This window comes from Pteronotus mesoamericanus, unplaced genomic scaffold (genome assembly GCF_021234165.1).
Source record: "Pteronotus mesoamericanus isolate MK-2021 breed Mesoamerican mustached bat unplaced genomic scaffold, CSHL_Meso_final contig_25, whole genome shotgun sequence".
Taxonomy (NCBI): domain Eukaryota; kingdom Metazoa; phylum Chordata; class Mammalia; order Chiroptera; family Mormoopidae; genus Pteronotus; species Pteronotus mesoamericanus.
This window is the reverse complement of record NW_026555105.1, coordinates 2,183,678-2,200,404: the sequence shown is the minus strand read 5'-3', so window position 1 is coordinate 2,200,404 and position 16,727 is coordinate 2,183,678.

Sequence of the window (16,727 nt, the reverse complement as noted above, 5' to 3'; positions counted from 1 at the left end):
GAGGGTCTGTGGCTGGAGGGACCATAATCTCTCTCCGCGCTCTGAGGAAAACCAAGTACAGAGCTGGCTTCTTCGTAAGAGTGCGTGTCCGAGCAGCAAGATGGAGACAAAGGCCTCAGAGCCGGAGTCTGGCCTCCAGCCTCAGCTCTACCCCGTGGGGACCCAGTGGCCTGGGGCACGTGCCCACACTTCCTCAGCCACCATTTCCTGTCCATGAGCTGGCATGGCACCGGTGGTCTCCTCGCAGTCACAGATGAAGGCATAAAGGCCTATCCATTCATTCTGAACCACCAAAAAAAAAGAAGTGGAGTGAGAGGGCGCGCCCGCCCCCAGGGACCCCTCCAACTGACTGAAGGGCGGTCCCACAGTCAGCACCCCCCCCCCCCCCCCCCGCCCCCCTACAGCTTCGGCAGTTTCCTCCCATCCTTACAAGCCTCTCATGGCGGAAAGCGCGTCTTCGGTTTCTGCCTGCCCCGCACCCGCTCTCCCTCTGGTGAGAGATTCCTGGCATGGGCTGAGATGGTATGTTACCCCTCCCCGCTGCGGTGGTTAGTCTTATGCGTCAATCCAGTGGGCCACGGGGTACCCAGAGCTTGGTCGAACATGGCTCCAGGCATGTCTGTGAGGGCGCATCTGGGTGAGACTAGCATTGGAATCCATGCACTGCGTGAAGCAGGTCGCCCTCGCCGGGGGGGTGTGTGAGCTGAAGGGGCGCGTTTTGGCGGGAGGACTGGCCAATCCGTTGAGGGTTCCAATAGAACAAGAAGATGGAGGGCAGTTGAGTGTGTTCTCTGTCTGACTGTTCGAGCGGGGATGTAGATCTTCCTCTGCGCTTTGTGCCCCTGGTTCTAGAACCTTCAGCCTTGGACGGGAACCTACACCGGATCCCAGGCCTTCAGCGCGCCCCCTGGGTCTCCAGCTTGCCCGCAGCAACTCGTGGGGCTCCTCAGCCTCCAAAGACACAAGGGCCAATGCCTCGCCATAAACCTCTTTACATTGTAGACCACAACGCGCCCCTAGGCCCCACAGAGCGCTGGGCACATACAGACTCTCTGTGAACATTTGGTCAGTGAATAGATATTTCCCAAAACCGCTTTCGACCCCACCGCACGAGACCTGGCTGCACGTACCCCACGCGCACGAAGCCCCCTTTACGGTCACCGCTCCCTCATTTTCGAAGGGTCCCCTGGAGTCAGGAAGGGCTGCAGCTTTCCGCTCTGTCACAGAGCTGAGATGACATCCTTTGGATAAATGAGGATGGCATTTTCTTAGAATTTCTCCAATATTTGGACCACCGTCTGTCCTTTTTTCCTCTTGCTTTTGATCAAAAAGCGGACACATCAGGAGCCTCAGAGCACCATCCAAACCCCAGGTACGATTTCAAAGCAAGCAACGAGCACATCAGCCTCCTTTTCTGGCTAGTAAATAGGAACATCTGACTCTTTAAGACAAGCCCAAAAGGCAGTGGAGTCCCTGCTGCTAAGAAAATGACAGGTGACCGACTCTCTACTCTGAGGGCCCAAAATGCCAAGGCTCTCGGGATGGCCTGCACATCGGGTGTCAGAGCCGGGAGGGGACAATTTGGAGAGAAGCAAGCGGTGGGCTTGAGGGGCTCAAAATCACCAGGCGAAGCGCAGCTCCTGACTCTCACCCAGCCAGCTGCCTGCCCCTGGCCTCCTCGTCCCTGGAAGGCGGAACCGACGCCGGACCTGAGGTGGGGGTAGGTGTTTACAATGACCCTGGCGAGGAAAAACAAAAAATCCAGACTGAAATTTCTGCTTCTAAGGTTGGTGAAGCCAACGTGAAGACACAAAGCTCCGTCTATTGCAAACTCAAAAGCCTCAGCAGGTCGGCCGGTGACGTTGCCGCGGGCTGGGCGTAAGGAAGCGGAGGGAATGGTGGCGGTGACGGGGAACCGGGGAGACCAGGCCCCGGCCCATGGGGGGCCCTCCACGCAGCCCCCCTCGATGGACGACATTTGGGGCACGGGCGTCAGCCCACAGGGCGGCCGGCCACGCCTGTCCCCTCGGCTTCTCCTTCATTCTAGGGGTTGGCCCCGTTACCCCAGTTATTGAAAATATGTATTGGAACAAACAGCAGAGCGACCGACCCGTCCTCGTTTGCCGGGGACCGTCCCCGTTTTCAAACAGAAAGCCCTTCCCCCCGTGGACCACTTCCGTTCCAGGAAAACCAGAACGATCGGTCCCGTGGTTGAGCCGTGTTGCCGCGCCCCCTCGGAAGCGCGTTCACGTGAGGAGGAAGCAGGCACTTGGGGGAGAACGTGTGGCCGGTAGCGGGGACCGTGCCGCTCCGACTCAGGTCAGACGGGGCCTCCTCCGACCTCCACCTGGTGGAGCCTGAGCTGAGCGAAGCTGTGCCCGACCTCCGGGGCACCTACAGAGATTCCCGTGACACGCGACAGCGGGAGCCGTCTCCCTGCCACCCTGCCGGACTGTGCCGCGGCGAGGACAAATGCCGATTATGTGAAGCCGCCGGGATTTCAGAGGCGCCTGTCGTGGCGTTTGGCCTCCCTCGGCTGACACACCGCAGGGTCCCCCTCCCTTGCTTTGTGGCCAGCAGCCCCTGCGTAGCGTGAGGGCCCTACCCAAGTGAGACCCAGCCATCTCCTCCTGGACGCGTTGGGACTTGGTGCTCAGGGGCCTTGGTGGTCTTTACCGGCTGCTAGAAGGTAAGTGTGAGCGGGAGCCATAGGCTGGCCAGATGCTTAGAGGGGAGGGGCGGGGAGGGGAGAGTTGGTGTGTGGGGACCAGCCGTGTCCTGCCGCCCCTGAATTTGTATATTGAAATCCTTCCTCCTGGTATCTCAGAATGTGACGCTATTGGAGATACGGTCTTTGCAGATGTAATTAAGTTAAAATGAGTTCACTAGGTCACGCCCGGATCCAATAGGACAGATGGCCTTGTAAGAGGAGAGGATTCATGCACGGACACTCACAGAGAAAAGACCTCGGGAGGACGGGGAGAAGACGGCCGTCTATGCGCCAAGGAGGGAGGCCTCAGGAGGAGAAGCCCTGCTCACACCTGGGTCTGGACCTTCTAGCCTCCGGAACTGAGAGAAAATTGGATGCCTGGGGTAAGCCTCCACGTCTGAGGTCCTTTGCTTTGGTGGCCCGTGGTGACTGTTGTGCCTGGTCTTCAGGGAAGAGGAGCAGGAAGGTAGCAGAGATAGGAGCCACATGTCCAGAGGGAGGCAGAGAGCAGCTCCCCTGACTCGTGGGTGCTTTCTTCTTCCTGGGTCTGAACCTTCCCAGGATCTGACTCTACTTTCTAGGAATAACACGTTCCCCTCTTCTGCTTAAACTAGTCACGTGAGTTTCTCTTACAGGCAACCAAACAAAGCCAGAACCCCGTAATTTGGTTTCATGATTCCAGCCATTACCAGAGGCCGTATCCCTATGGATACCCTCAGCCCACCAGGAAAGGGAAATCTAACGCCAAACACTTTTGTGACAGAACAATGGCCTCCCAGAGACGTCCACAGGGTAGTCCAGAAGCCTACGAACATGCTCTCTTACACAGCCAAAGGGACTTGGAGGTGTGATCAAGGTAAAAGTCTTGAGATGGGGGGACTGTCCTGAATTCTTTTGGATTATGCAGGTAAACCCAATGCACATCATTACAAAAGTCTTCTAAGAGAAAGAGGGAGTCAGAAGGGCCAGAGAGAGAGATTGGAAGGTGCTGAGCTATTGGCTTTGAGGACGGCAGAGGGGGCCACAAGCCAAGGACTGCAGGTGCCTCTGGAAGCCAGAACATCAAGGAGACATTTTCTCCCGGAGCCTCCAGAAGGAAGATCGCTCTGCCCACAGCTTGATTTTGTTGACCTCCACAACTGTAACAAATTTGTTATTTTATGCCTTTAAGTTTGGATTAATTTGTTAACGCAGTAACAGGAAATGAAGACAACATTGAATGATATATTCTTCGTAAGTCCCGGCCCTAAGCTTGTTTAATTCTTGCTTCCTTTCCCCCAAACTCCCCATAGTGACGATGAGCCAGAGAACGCACCCAAGTTTGGAATTCTGGGGGAATGCGAAACCGAAAGCAGTCAATGGGGAGCGGGAAAGCCCCGCCGCCATTTGACTCTTGCTGACCCCTGCACTCACGTGGCTTATTTGACAGAGCACGTGGTGCGCAGAGCATGAGGGATGTTGGAAAAAAGCAATGGCCCATCCTTGACCTTCCCCCCCAGCTCCTGGACTGTCCAGTGGCATCCACTCCAGCAGCAGCAGAACCCGTCAAAGGGACCTCGGTCCTGAGCCTCATCTCCCAGCAGGCCCCCGAGCCCCCCACTTAAGTGACACGGTCGGGGAGCAGAGTGGAGTTTCTGGGAGAGACGCCGCGTTGCCGGCCTCCGAGCCGTGGGGGCAGCCGCAGCCCTCAGGCTGGGAACAGCAGACAGCGGCGCCCAGCCGGCCTGCGCCGGCTCCGTCTGCTAAGGCACTGAAACTGCGGCTTGGCAGAGCCTGCAGAAAAACACATGTGTTCTCCCCTAAAGTGGAAGAGTAAACTTTCCTGTCTTCCTCGTCAGGGTTTGCAATCTTTTTAATGTGCACCATGTACTGCACAAAGGCAGGAAACTGTTACACAGGCTAAGGGGCTGAGATGCGTGCTCTCATTAAATTGTATCATAAGTTAAATTATAGTCAGTCCGCCGGCTCAGGTGACGTAACCACCATTTCAGTCACGAGACACACGTGCCCCAGCTCCCAGCAAGGCTCGGAGGCTCGGCAGTTTGCCTCTCACGCTAACACACGTTTCGGGGTCCGCGTCCAACACGGGGGCTCCAGGGCGGTCAGAGAAAACCAAGGGCGCTGGGGGTGGTGGGAGAGGCGTGGCTCACGGAGCCCTGGCATCGCCAGGAAAAGAGGGGCTGAGGGTATGGAATCCGAAGAGCAGGGGTGTCCCAGCTTCTGAATCCAGAGAGGGGCCTTTATTCCCGCCATGTCCATGTGTGATAGAGGCTGTCCCAGACCCCAGATTCCCCGCCGATGCTATCCCCAGCCACGCCCACTTACCCCCGCCCCCAGCAGGACCCGCGGGGCCACTCAGCCGGAATTCCCCCTCTGTCCCTGGGTCAGTATGGGACTCTCTGAGCTTCCAGTGTCTCACCTGTTCGGTGGGCGTCACGGTAGCGGCGCCTCCTCAGGCCGGCTGGGGGGGGGGGGCGGGAAGCGGGGGCCACGCCGCCCGCCTCCTAAACTCCTAGGTCTCCATCATTATCATTTCCCCGTGGCTATTGCCTTCGACACTTTCAGAGCTTCCCATCCCCATTCGAATGCAGCCCGCGGCCCCCACTCTAGGCCTGTGCTGAGGTCTGGCCTGTGGCATCGGGGAGTCCCCAGCCCCTGCGCCAAATCCTGCCGCCCCGTCCTTGGACACGCGCTGAGCTGCATAACAAATTTTGACATTGTTTTCACAGACAGAGAAAAATCAAAAGAAGCATCTTATTTTGCGATGGGTGGAAATTAAATGAAAGGCAAATTTCAGTGTCCACAAATGAAGTTTTACTGAAACACCCACCCGTATGCGTTCTGTATGCTTTGGGCTGTAACGGCAGAGCTGAGTGAATTGCAACAGGGACACGTGACCCATAAAGCTGAACCCATTTCCTATATATCCCTTACAGAAAGTCTGTCAACCCTCATTCGAGGGACTGGAACCATTATCTTTGGAAGTTTTAGTGCAGTCTCATGGGTGATGTTAAAGAAAACCCCAAGGCCTGACCTACTGGGACAGATATGAGAAGCAACTAGAAAGACAGAAATGTTATTAGTTCGGTTACATCTCAGCAAAGACAACGCCAAGAGGGGTTAGTGGCGTGGATTCCTGGGAGGGACCCTGGCATTGCAGCCACGTCTGAACCCAGCTTTGCTGCCCACAGACTGTGCGGCTTTGGACGGGTGACTGGCTCACTGAGTTCCCTGCTGCAAATCAGGGCGCTGACCTCTTCTGAGCAGGACTGTTGCGACAAGTGACATGAATGTGGCCCCCGCTACAGAGGATTGGGCGCTCTGCTGGTGCCCGTAGTTTGTTGGCTCCTGTCTTCCAAGGTTGGCCTTTGCGGTCTGTCCAAAGGAAAACGAACGGCAAGGGCGCAACCACGCTGTGATACGCAGAGTGCCGTGACTTCCGGTTTCAGCTCCACCTGTAAAGAGCTTGCCAGGTGCTGCCCCCACCCAAAAACAACAACAAAGCTCGGCAAACTGGAAGCCTGTGACTTTTCTTGGGCCCATCAGGAAACTGAGTTTTCAAGACAACGGGCAGCTCTGGAGTCTGAAGAGACAGGGGAATCCAGAGTCGTGGCTGAGCTGTGCTTGGCTGCAGCAGAAGGTCCTGGAGCCAGAACTAGGAGTCACAGGATGACTTTTATGAACTGCTAAAGGCTGAGTATGAAACCCTGGAGGCTGCTGTCTTGGGGGACGGCGTGGCCCCAACTTCGTGGGCTTTGGCACCAGGAGCTCCAGCTGGTTCTTATTGTGAAGATTCCAGAGAGACCCCCTCCAGGCTCTGGCAGGGGACAGGAAAGTGATTCCTGTGAAATATATTCAGAACCTCTCCCCAGCCGAGGCCAACGCCATGGGCAAAGCTGGGGGAAGGGTGCTGCTCTCTTTCCAACCCCCTCCAGCCTGCAGGCCTCAGCGAAGGATGAGGTCATGGGCAAGAAACCCATGTGAAGGTCACAAGCCAGGTGCACAGCCCACGAAAAGACAGGTTAAAGCTTGAGGGTATAGAACACTCCTTGTCCCCCACTCTGCTCCTGACCCACACGCCATGGGCTCCTGTATGTGTAATAGCTGGATTATAGCCGAAAGCTCTGAGACACAGGATCTCTCTAAGGAGGAGGATTTAGAAAAGTTTCAAAGTCAAGAAGGAATCAAAAAACAAGGACAATGGAGGAATGGAAACCTCTGGCACGTACCACTACAGCAAACATGAAACACGGCCAGGCTCCGACCCAGATTAACATCAACCCTCACGCTGCAGGCCTATTTACTCCAGTACCCATTACTTGATATGACATGTCTGGCTTGCAACAAGAAGTTACGAGGTGCACCAAGGGGCGAAAACAAAAGCACAGTCTGAAGGGACAAAGCAAGCATCGGAACCAGACTCAGATACGACACAGATGTTGAAATCATCAGACAGACATTTAAAATAACTATGGGAATTTAAAATAACTATGATTAATACATTAAGAGCTCTATGAGGAAAAAAGTAAACAATATGCAGTACAGATGGGTAATGTAACCAGAGAAATAAAAATTCTAAGAAGTAATCAAAAGGAAATGTTAAAGATCAAAAAACACTTCAACAGAAATAAAGAATGCCTTTGATGGTCTCATCAGCAGACTGGACACAGCTGAGGAAGAAACTAATGAGCAAGATGATATAGCAACAGAAACGTCCCAAACTGAAATGGAAAGAAAAAAATAAGAATGCTAAACACAGAACACCCAAGGAGTGTGGGAAATTTCCAAAAGATATAGCATACATGTAATTAAAGTGCCAGAATAAGAAGAAAAAGAATAGAGAACAATATCTGAAGAAATAATGGCTGAGAACTCTCCAAAATTAATAACAGATTTCAAATTACAGACCCAGGCAGCTCACAAAATGCCAAACAGCTACCCCAGGGCATATCACATACAAACTGCACAAAACCAAAGATAAAGAGAAAAGTTTAACTGAAGCCAGAGGGGGTGGAAAAACTTTACCTCTAAAGGAACAAGGAAAAGAATTATGGCTGGCTTCTCATTGGAAACCATGCAAGTAAGAAGAGTAGAGTAGGGCAAAATGTTTAACATGTTGAGTTAAAAAGAAAGGACCAATATAGAATTCTATGTCCAGATAAATTATTTTTCAAAACTGAAAGAGAAATAAAGGCTTTCTCAGACAGATAAAAACTAGGAGAGTGTATTACCAGCAAACATGGTCTGCAAGGAATGTTGAAAGATTTTCTTCCAGCAGAAGGAGAATGATACAGGTCAGTAACTTGGAATATATCCTTTTTTAAAAAAGAAAAAAGAAAAAGCATTGGAGAAGACAAATGAAAATAGTCTCTTCTGTTTTTCTTGTGCATATTGAATCTAAAATATAATTATTTAAAGTTATAATAGTTTTGTAGTCTGTTTAGGCTGCCATAACAAAATACCACAGACTGGGGTGGGGGGAAGGGGAGCTTCAACAACAAAGTCTATTTCCTCACAGTTCTGGAAGCTGGAAATTCCCAGATCAAGTTTCCAACCAATTTGGTTTCAGATGAGGGCCTCCTTCCTGGCTTGCAGACAGTTGGTTTGTCCTCACATGGCCTTTCCCTTGTACATTTCCATGGAGAAGGAGAAAGAATGAACTTTCTTATGTCTCTTCTTATAACAACACTAATCTTGCAGGATCAAGGCCTGGCCTTACGACCTGTACAAAATGGTACAGGTGTTTGATGGCACAGAAGACAAAGATTTTAAGGCAGCTTTTATAAGTATGCTTAAATAAAGGAAAATATAGTCTGACTGACTGACCAAATAGGAAACCTCAAGAGCAAAATCAAAATCCTACAAAAGAACAAGATGGAAATCCCAGAACTGAAAACTATAATAACTGGAATTTCGATTTCCCGAGGGCACTTAACACTGCATTGAACATGGCAGAGGAGTTAATTAACTCGAAGACAGGTCAATAGAAATGATCTCATCTGGAGAACAGAAAGGGGGTTGAAGAAAATGAACAGTCCCTCAGGATCTGTGGAACAGATTGCGCATCTTACATATATGTCTTGGGTGGCCCTGAAGGAGAAGAGAGTGAGACAGGAGCAGAAGACATATTTAAATCATTAATGACTAAAAACTTCCCAAATTTGAATGAAAACATAGACTTACAGATCCAAGAAGCTCTGAAAATCCCAAACAAGACTGACATAAAGAATAATTCACTTTGGCATATCATCGCTGAAAACCAAAGACAAAGGGAAAATTTTGAAAACAGGCAGAGAAGAAAAGATTCTTTGTGTAGAGATTAAGAATAAGAGTTACTCCTGACATCTTCTTTGGAAACAATGGAAACTAGAGGACAATGGAATGACATCCTCAAAGTGCTGAAAGAACACCTCTCAGAATTATCTACCCAGGGATCTACCTGAAGACTTACTTCATCATCAACTCCCATTCCCATGGTGTGAGGGTTTCCACTGGGGCATAAGCTCCCTTGTACTTTCAGGCTGAATGTGTGCGTGGTAGGCAGGTTCCCACCAGGGGCTGCAGCATCACAGCATCACTAGGGCAAGGGAATTAATTACGATTACCCAGCACACCTTGCAGCTAGATGCTACGGTGGTGAGAAGACTCAACGCTGTCATGCAACCCACAGCAGACATAGCTGAAAATATAGAGGAAACAGGGTATGGTAAGTCAGAGCAGCGAAAACATCTGCTATTCCAGGTACCGAGCACTGTTTGCGGTGCAGCCTGCTCCGCCCTGCTGTGCCCAAGGGATGCGACAACCCCAAAAATTCTGAAAGCTTTTTTTTAAAAAAAAAAATCAGTTCTTCATGAGCCATAGCATGAGGATGTGGAGATGCTTTCTAAGCATCATAGCATTTATTTTATTATACATTTATGCAACCGATATTACTAAGCATCTCTACACCAGGCACTGGGGGTCCGCCAGAAAGAATTTCTGTTGCTTTCCTTTCAAGGTCATGCCCAGTGCCTGGAACATGGTAGGTCCTCGAATTGCATTTGTTGGACGGATGGACAGATGGATGATAGATGGAGGGGTGGGTGGATGGATGGACAGATGCCAGGCGAACAGGTTGATTAAAGGGTGAGTGGATGGGCCCGTGGGTGGGTGGATGGATGGATGCTGGCCGTGTGGGTGGGTGTATAAGTGGAACAGGCCCCACACGGAGGGGTGCAGGCCGATACATGAGACACAGTTGCCACTTCAAAGGAGTCTCCCATGTAGGAAGATTTTGCTAGGAAGATTAGGCCACCCTGTACTCCGGTCACCTAGGGGCTGGGAGGGAAGAAAGGAGGTAGGAAGAGAGGGAAGAGGGGCCTGGCCGGGGTATTTTAGGCAGGGCACTTGGGGAAAGAGGCCTCAGCCACCTGAGGCCCTGCAGGAGGAGCCTGCTCTTCCTCCGGCACCGTAGGAACAACTAGCCAAGAGTGTCCTCAGTGGGGCGACCGCAGGACCACGGGGGCCGCTGGAGTGGTAACTGCATCGCCGGTTTCACCCGGGTGCAGCCCGCCCTGGATCCTTCCCAGCGCACCCCTGGCCTGGAGCGTTCCCTCTGCTGTATCACGTTCACAGAGTGGCACCCTCTGCATCCAGGGATTCCACATCAGCGTTGGCACCCCTCTGGGCTGGGCACGCGTGCCTCCGGCCCTCATACGCCGCATTTCAGCCCCGCAGCCCTCCCCCGGGCGCGCGCTCCCGCGGCGAGCCCCTCCCTCCCGCGTGCACTCACCTGGGCCCGCCCAGCGCTCCAGGTGCGGGTAGTCTTCAGACCCCGCCGGCCGGGCGGGGTCCAGTTCCAGGCCAGCCCCGCGGCCAGGAAATCCATTCTTTTTCTTTTTCTTTTTCTTTTTTTAACTGAAACACCAAAGCATCCCCCGACCCCTCTCAAATTCCACCTGTGTCAGAGCCAGGCGGCTCCATCACTGACAGTCCCCACGCATTTAGGGAGCTGAGGACTGGAGCCTGCGCAACATTTTTGTTTCCTGCTTAATAAGCGGGAGGAGAAAAAAGTCATGGATTCCAAACAAAAAACAATCCAAGCCATCAACCCCTTGTCAAAAATCGCCCCCCTCCAGAGCTGCCGCCCCCTGATGGTCCACGTGTTTGATTGACAGGCACACTTGCCCCCTCTGCCCCCCACGCCCCCCATACCAGGTCAGAGTCACTGCACGGTCCCCTGGCGTTGCAGCTCCTCCTTTTGCGCCCTCTCAGACCTCAGAAATCTTTGGACTTTCCAGCTGTTAACGAGGGTCTCATGGAACCAAAAGTTCTTGGAGTTTTTCCTGCTGCGTTCACATGTCATCGGACTTAGACGGTTGCCATGGAGCTTTGACAGCAACACACACAGAAACGACCCACCTCTGCCCCTCCCTGGGGCTCCTGTTGTCACTTTCAGACCCTGCCACGCTGCAGAGGAGGGCGGAGGGGGCTGACCTCCAGGGGTTCCCACCAGTACTTATCACCTGGCCGGATTCTCAAACAAACAAAAATAAACCGGCCCGCTGACCCCTCACCTGACCCCCCGGGGGTCTCCCTGACCACACCCTTACCCTCTCACCCAGGCAGGGAGATTATTTTTCTTTTCATTTTGTAACCCAGTCCCTGGACTTTTGAAGCCAATTGTCTAAAGGCTTGTGCAGCACATAGAAATCTCCAGCTCTACACTCTGGGCCCCCAAAGAATCAGGTGCCTTTCAAACTCTTTCTTTAAAGCAAACCAAATCTCCCTTGGAGCTCTCAGCTGCGGGCACCTGGACCGTCCCTGCTATCCTGGGCGGCCTGGCGTTGGCAGAGGAGAGGGCAGAGAGCCGGGCCGGGCCACCCTCGGTGCCCGGCTGTGGGATCTTGGGCAGGCCTCCGGCTCCTCCGAGCCGGCGCCAGGGCTGTAACGCGCGTGAGTGCGCACCCGCAGGCGCGCCCGAGGCAGCCGCCGCAGCTTCGTTATCCCAGACCCAGCGTAACCAGGACCGGTTAGTGCTGTTCATGGCAACGGAGAACCGCAGAGGATTCTCCAGTGTCTGGGCCGGTTTGTGTCTTTGGATTCCCTCCCTGCCAACAACCTCCTTCCCAGAGGCCACTTTTGTCGCCAAAGTCCGGGGCTGCAGCATCCCCGCTGCGGCGTGGCTGCCGGGCTCTGAGCGAGGGCTCTGCGAACAGTACCTCGGGACCAGCAGGAGCCCCGTTTCCGCAGCCGAGCGCCGTGAGGCCCGGCGCAAGGAGAACGCCGGGGTCGCAGCGGCTGAGTCACGATGAAACCGAATTCAAGCCGAGGTCTTGGGAAACCCTCCCGCCAACCGGGAGAGGTAGGAATGAGTGGCCCAAACCACAACAGTCTCTATCTTATTAAAAACAATGTAACTTAAAAATTCAGGCTTAGGAAAGTTTCTAAACATGTCTGAAGGCTTTTTCAAACTTTCTTCCTCTACAGTTTCATATCAAGAAATCAAACCTTTCCGGGTGTGCCAAATGTGGTGAGTCAGAGGGTGAACCGGAGTTAAGTTCACCAGCCCCAGCCCCCCGCGGACTGATTCAGTAATCACTCTGCGGATGCTTTGAACCTGGTCTCTCAGGGGGGAGTGTGTGCGAGAAAAAACGAGAACCTCCTTAAGATGGGTTTCCAGTTTTGTCCCTCCAACGAATTCTTTCCTAATTTTCATTCCTTCCCAGCTAACGTAGTGGTCCTCCTGTTTCCCGGCCCCTTGTTTGCCTTAGCTGCTTTAACTTAATTAGGGCACTTGCTTTTGGCAATGCTGGGGGAGTTTCAGACACCACAGCCTCCTCGGGAGACCTGCAGAAAGTCCTCTGCTATCTGAACGCCGGTCCACGTTGTGTACATTTAGATCTTGGGGTCTAAGCCTTCATTTCCATTTTCTTTAGTTCTGCCCTTCGCGCCAGGCAGTGAGCTAGATCCTGGGCCCTAGATGAACCCGCCGCTACAGAGAGCAGCTGGGAAGACAGCTGTTGGCAAAGACTGGCACCCAGACACGTGTCACTACAGGGCGCGAAGCAGGTCCCAGAGAAAGGGCACTTGTAACATTGCCTTCTCTCTGAAATGCTTTGGGTGCGCACATTCGAGACCAGGAGTAAGTGCTTCGTTTTGAAATATACTGTTTGAAATAAAATCCGTTCTTCCCCGCCATGGTGGGGGTGGGCTCAGACACGCTTCTTGTTCTCAGGGGGCCTCCTGGGTTCCCCAAGGCCAGCTCAGAGCTGCCCCCTGGACACACTCGGGAGAGGCGTCTCTTAGCCAGGTCACCTCTAAAAATGCACCCTAACACCACAATATCAGAACTCCCTGCGATTAGACATATTTTCCAGTTTCTTCTTGGGTCACAGAGGTGCTGCTTTCTTCATCAACTTGTCAAAAAGACAAACCTTTCAGTGTTCAGAAGAAAAGTACAGAGAGGGAGAGAGAAAAGAAGGAAAAAAAGGAATCTCAAGCTGAGATTCTCCACTCTTTCTGGCTCGCCAGAAACAAACAATATCTTTCTCAGCCGTGATCGGTAGCCACTCTGAAAACTACATGGAATTCTTACTCCTTCCTCTGTTAAAAAAATTAAGGGGGGGCAAGTGTGTTTACTTGTCCTTGGCCACAACCCAGTGTCTCCAAGAATTCCAGGGCATCTCAAAATACTGTGCTGACAATTCCAAGTCATAAAAAACTGCATTGGAAGTTTGGGAAAACACAGTGGGAGGGTTAGGCATGGTTCCCTTCCCCTAGGGTCCTCTGAGGACATGGTCATTGGAAAGATAAATGTGGAAGACTGGAAATTTTGTCTTCAACAAGAAAAATGTGAAAAGACTGAAAAATCTGGAAGACGGAAGACTGAATTGCAAACCACGCTGACTTCAAGGAGCGCTGCCTTCACCTCCATCCGCCGCCTCAAACCAGCAGTCCTTGAAGGAGGCACACGGCAAACGGGAGGTCACGGCTGCTGGTGCGGGTCACAGAGCACAGAAACACGCCTTTGTAATCTGTGCTTCTGACTCCGCCCAGGAGTCTGTCCAAAGGGCTCGCCGGTCCTTAGCACGTCCGTTCCCGATGCTGCCTCTGTCTCTTTTAATAAGGAGAGGGAGCAGCTACAATATCCAGCCGGAATGTAACCACCCTGGGTTTCTTGACTTCCATAATCGTCTTTTACATATGGCAAATACCGTTGGTTTTCCATTTAGGGGAGTGATTTAAAGTTTCCTTTTTACATAAATGCAAATGTTTAAAGTGCGTAAATTTAAAAGAAAAGATGTGGTCAATACTAGCAGAGATAGGGTAGGTGGGATGCAAATGACAGATTTGGGAAAATGTGCAGCAATCAATAAAAATAAAACCCAGCTTGGTTTGCCGGCTTTCCCATTGCGGCAGCTCAACAGAATACGCAAGTTCCTTCTGCAGCTCAATGGAGAAGACAGAGCCCAGAAGGAAATGTGCCAAACCCTTAAAAACAATTCCCCCCGGGGAAGGCGTTTGGGGGCAGGGGGAAGGACGTTCATTATTTTACTTTAAACACATCTGGATTATTTGAATTTTTTGTGTTGTATAGAAATTAACCCTTTATCTGACATCTTGGTTACAAATGGTTTTTTTTTCCCTCCAGATTGGTCATGTGTGTATCGTCTTTGGCATGCAAAACTTTTTCATTTCATAGAGTCAAAAAAATATATCCACCTTTTTCTGGACAGCTTCCGGGTTTCCAGGCTCAGTTCAGGTCTCCCGGGCTCCCGAGTGTGCACGCAATATTGCACATTCCTTGCAGTGCTATTCCTGTTACTTTACTGCTGGCAAGTCTCCAGTCCTTCCGGAATCGATTTCTGTGCATGGTGGGGCAGGGGTTCCGACTTCATTCGCTCCCATCTGTCGAGCGTCCATTCTCCCCCCACTACACCGTCACCTCGACTCTCTCCGTAGGTTCCCTGAGTTAGAAGGCGCTTCCGCGTCCCTCACCGAGGCGCCTGTTCCTGCACCAGTGTCCGCTTGCTGATGAGGCTACTGTGGGGGGCGGGACACAGCCCCATCCCCGCCCTGGTTATTCACATTGTCCTGGCTCTCCTGGGGCCATTCATTCTTCTCTATGATCTCTAAGGCCATATTTTTATGTGAGTATGTATTACCAGAATAATTTTCCAAATAAAAAGTTTTTATTGTTAAAAAGGGGCCTTTTAACGTCTCTTTCTTACATTCCAAGAGCCAAGATGTAGCAGCACCCTGGACAGGAAGTGGCTGAGGGTGTGTTGGACACGGGGCCCTTGGCCCCTGAGAAAACCCAACCCTTGTGCTCAGGGAAGGCGGGGGCTGGGGGCGCAGGACAGAGGCCGAACCTCCAGGAGCCCCATGCCGGGCACCAAGGCCCCTGCAGGTATGGAGCGCGTGCGGGGAGGGGCTGGCGCGGCAAGCACTGCACAGCCGCCTTCCGGGCAGGGCCACACTCCGGCCAGGCCCCGGGGAGAAGGTGCTGGCTTGTCCATGCAGCAGCTCTGGATGCAGAGAACCTGAGCCAGGGGCTCGCTCGCTCTCTTCCCCCACCCCCGCCCCACATACACCCCCCTGCCCCACCGCTGTGTGCGAGACGGCCATTGGGCAGTAGCCCTCAGGAAGGACAGAGGGAGAGAGGGGAAACTGTCGCAGACAACGCAGAAGAATCAGGTCCTGGTTCCCTGCGCTGTCTGTGTGCCAGGCCCTGGGCTGTGTCTGAACCTCCACAGCTCTCTACTCGGTTACGGGATCATGGGCCAGCACCACGGAGAGCTGCCGCCCTTCACCCGCGTAGCCCAGCCCAGGGCACCTGGCGCGAATCCCCTGCTGGCCTGGCCCTGGAGGAGAACGTTCATCTTGTGTCTGAAGAGCCAGGAGCACGCGGGCTCCGCGCGGCACACGAGCACCAGCAAGGGTCTGGCCCGAGAAGCGCGGGCGCCCGGAGCCGAGCCTTCAACAGGCGGGACAGAGAAATGGGAGCTGCTCTTTCTAAACGTTTTTGCCTCCAACCCAGTATCTGTTCAACCCCCGGCTGTTATGAAAAGATGCTGAACCCTTCAAATGCACAGCTCGGCGAAGTCATCCTCTTCCCGTCGTTCCTTTTTGAGTCGGGGGACACCAAAAAAAACAAAAACAAAAACACAAAATGAATCCAAAGATGTGGGTTGCTGCTTCTTTCTTGACTTTTTAAAAGGTTCGTGTCCAGGGTACTGGACAAACCCAGACCCCTCGCCACGGGATTTTTGTGCAGAATTCTGGGATCAAAATACAATTTCAAAAATAATACGGTTTTTTGACATCCCCCGAGAAAAAAAACGTACTGGTTTCTTCCCTCTAAAAGGATTTGGATGAAATAACATCTGTGTTGAGAATATTGTGAATATGTTAAACTGACAGGCAGTCTCTGAGGCACTCCACTCATTAATGTTCTGTGCATAAAATTAAAACTTGAAATATATTTTTAAATCCATTTTGAATCATTTAAGCAATTCTCCCGCAAAGAAACTATTGTGCTGAAATAATATATTTGGAGTGAGGGATATGAAAGCTATTAAAATGTCTTAGACCCCCTGCCTTTCACGGGGAAAAGAAGGGGGGAAAAATGTTCTCTTTGATTTGAAATCTGCTCTGTATAAAATATACCCACCAAAAAAAAAGGAAAGAAACTTCTTTGAAATTGCACTAAGAGCTTGACTTAAACCCACAGGAGCCAAAGAACTCAGGTTGGGTCTTGGGGCACGAGGCCGAGCTGAACAGAACTCCGCGGGGGCGTGGGAAGGCCCAGCGAGGGCGGGCCCCCTGCCCTGGGCCGCAGCGCCCACCCCGAGCATTTGACGCCCCAAAGGAGGGAGGGGGCAGCTGTACAAACCTGCTCCTGCCTTGTCTCTGTTTTGCAAACACTGATCAGCCAGCTGGTCTTCAGAGCCGCTCGGCGTGAGGGTGTGCGAAGACCAGCAGACCCGCATGCTCTCATCCTGGCTGCATCGGTCCACTTAACGAGTATTTATCG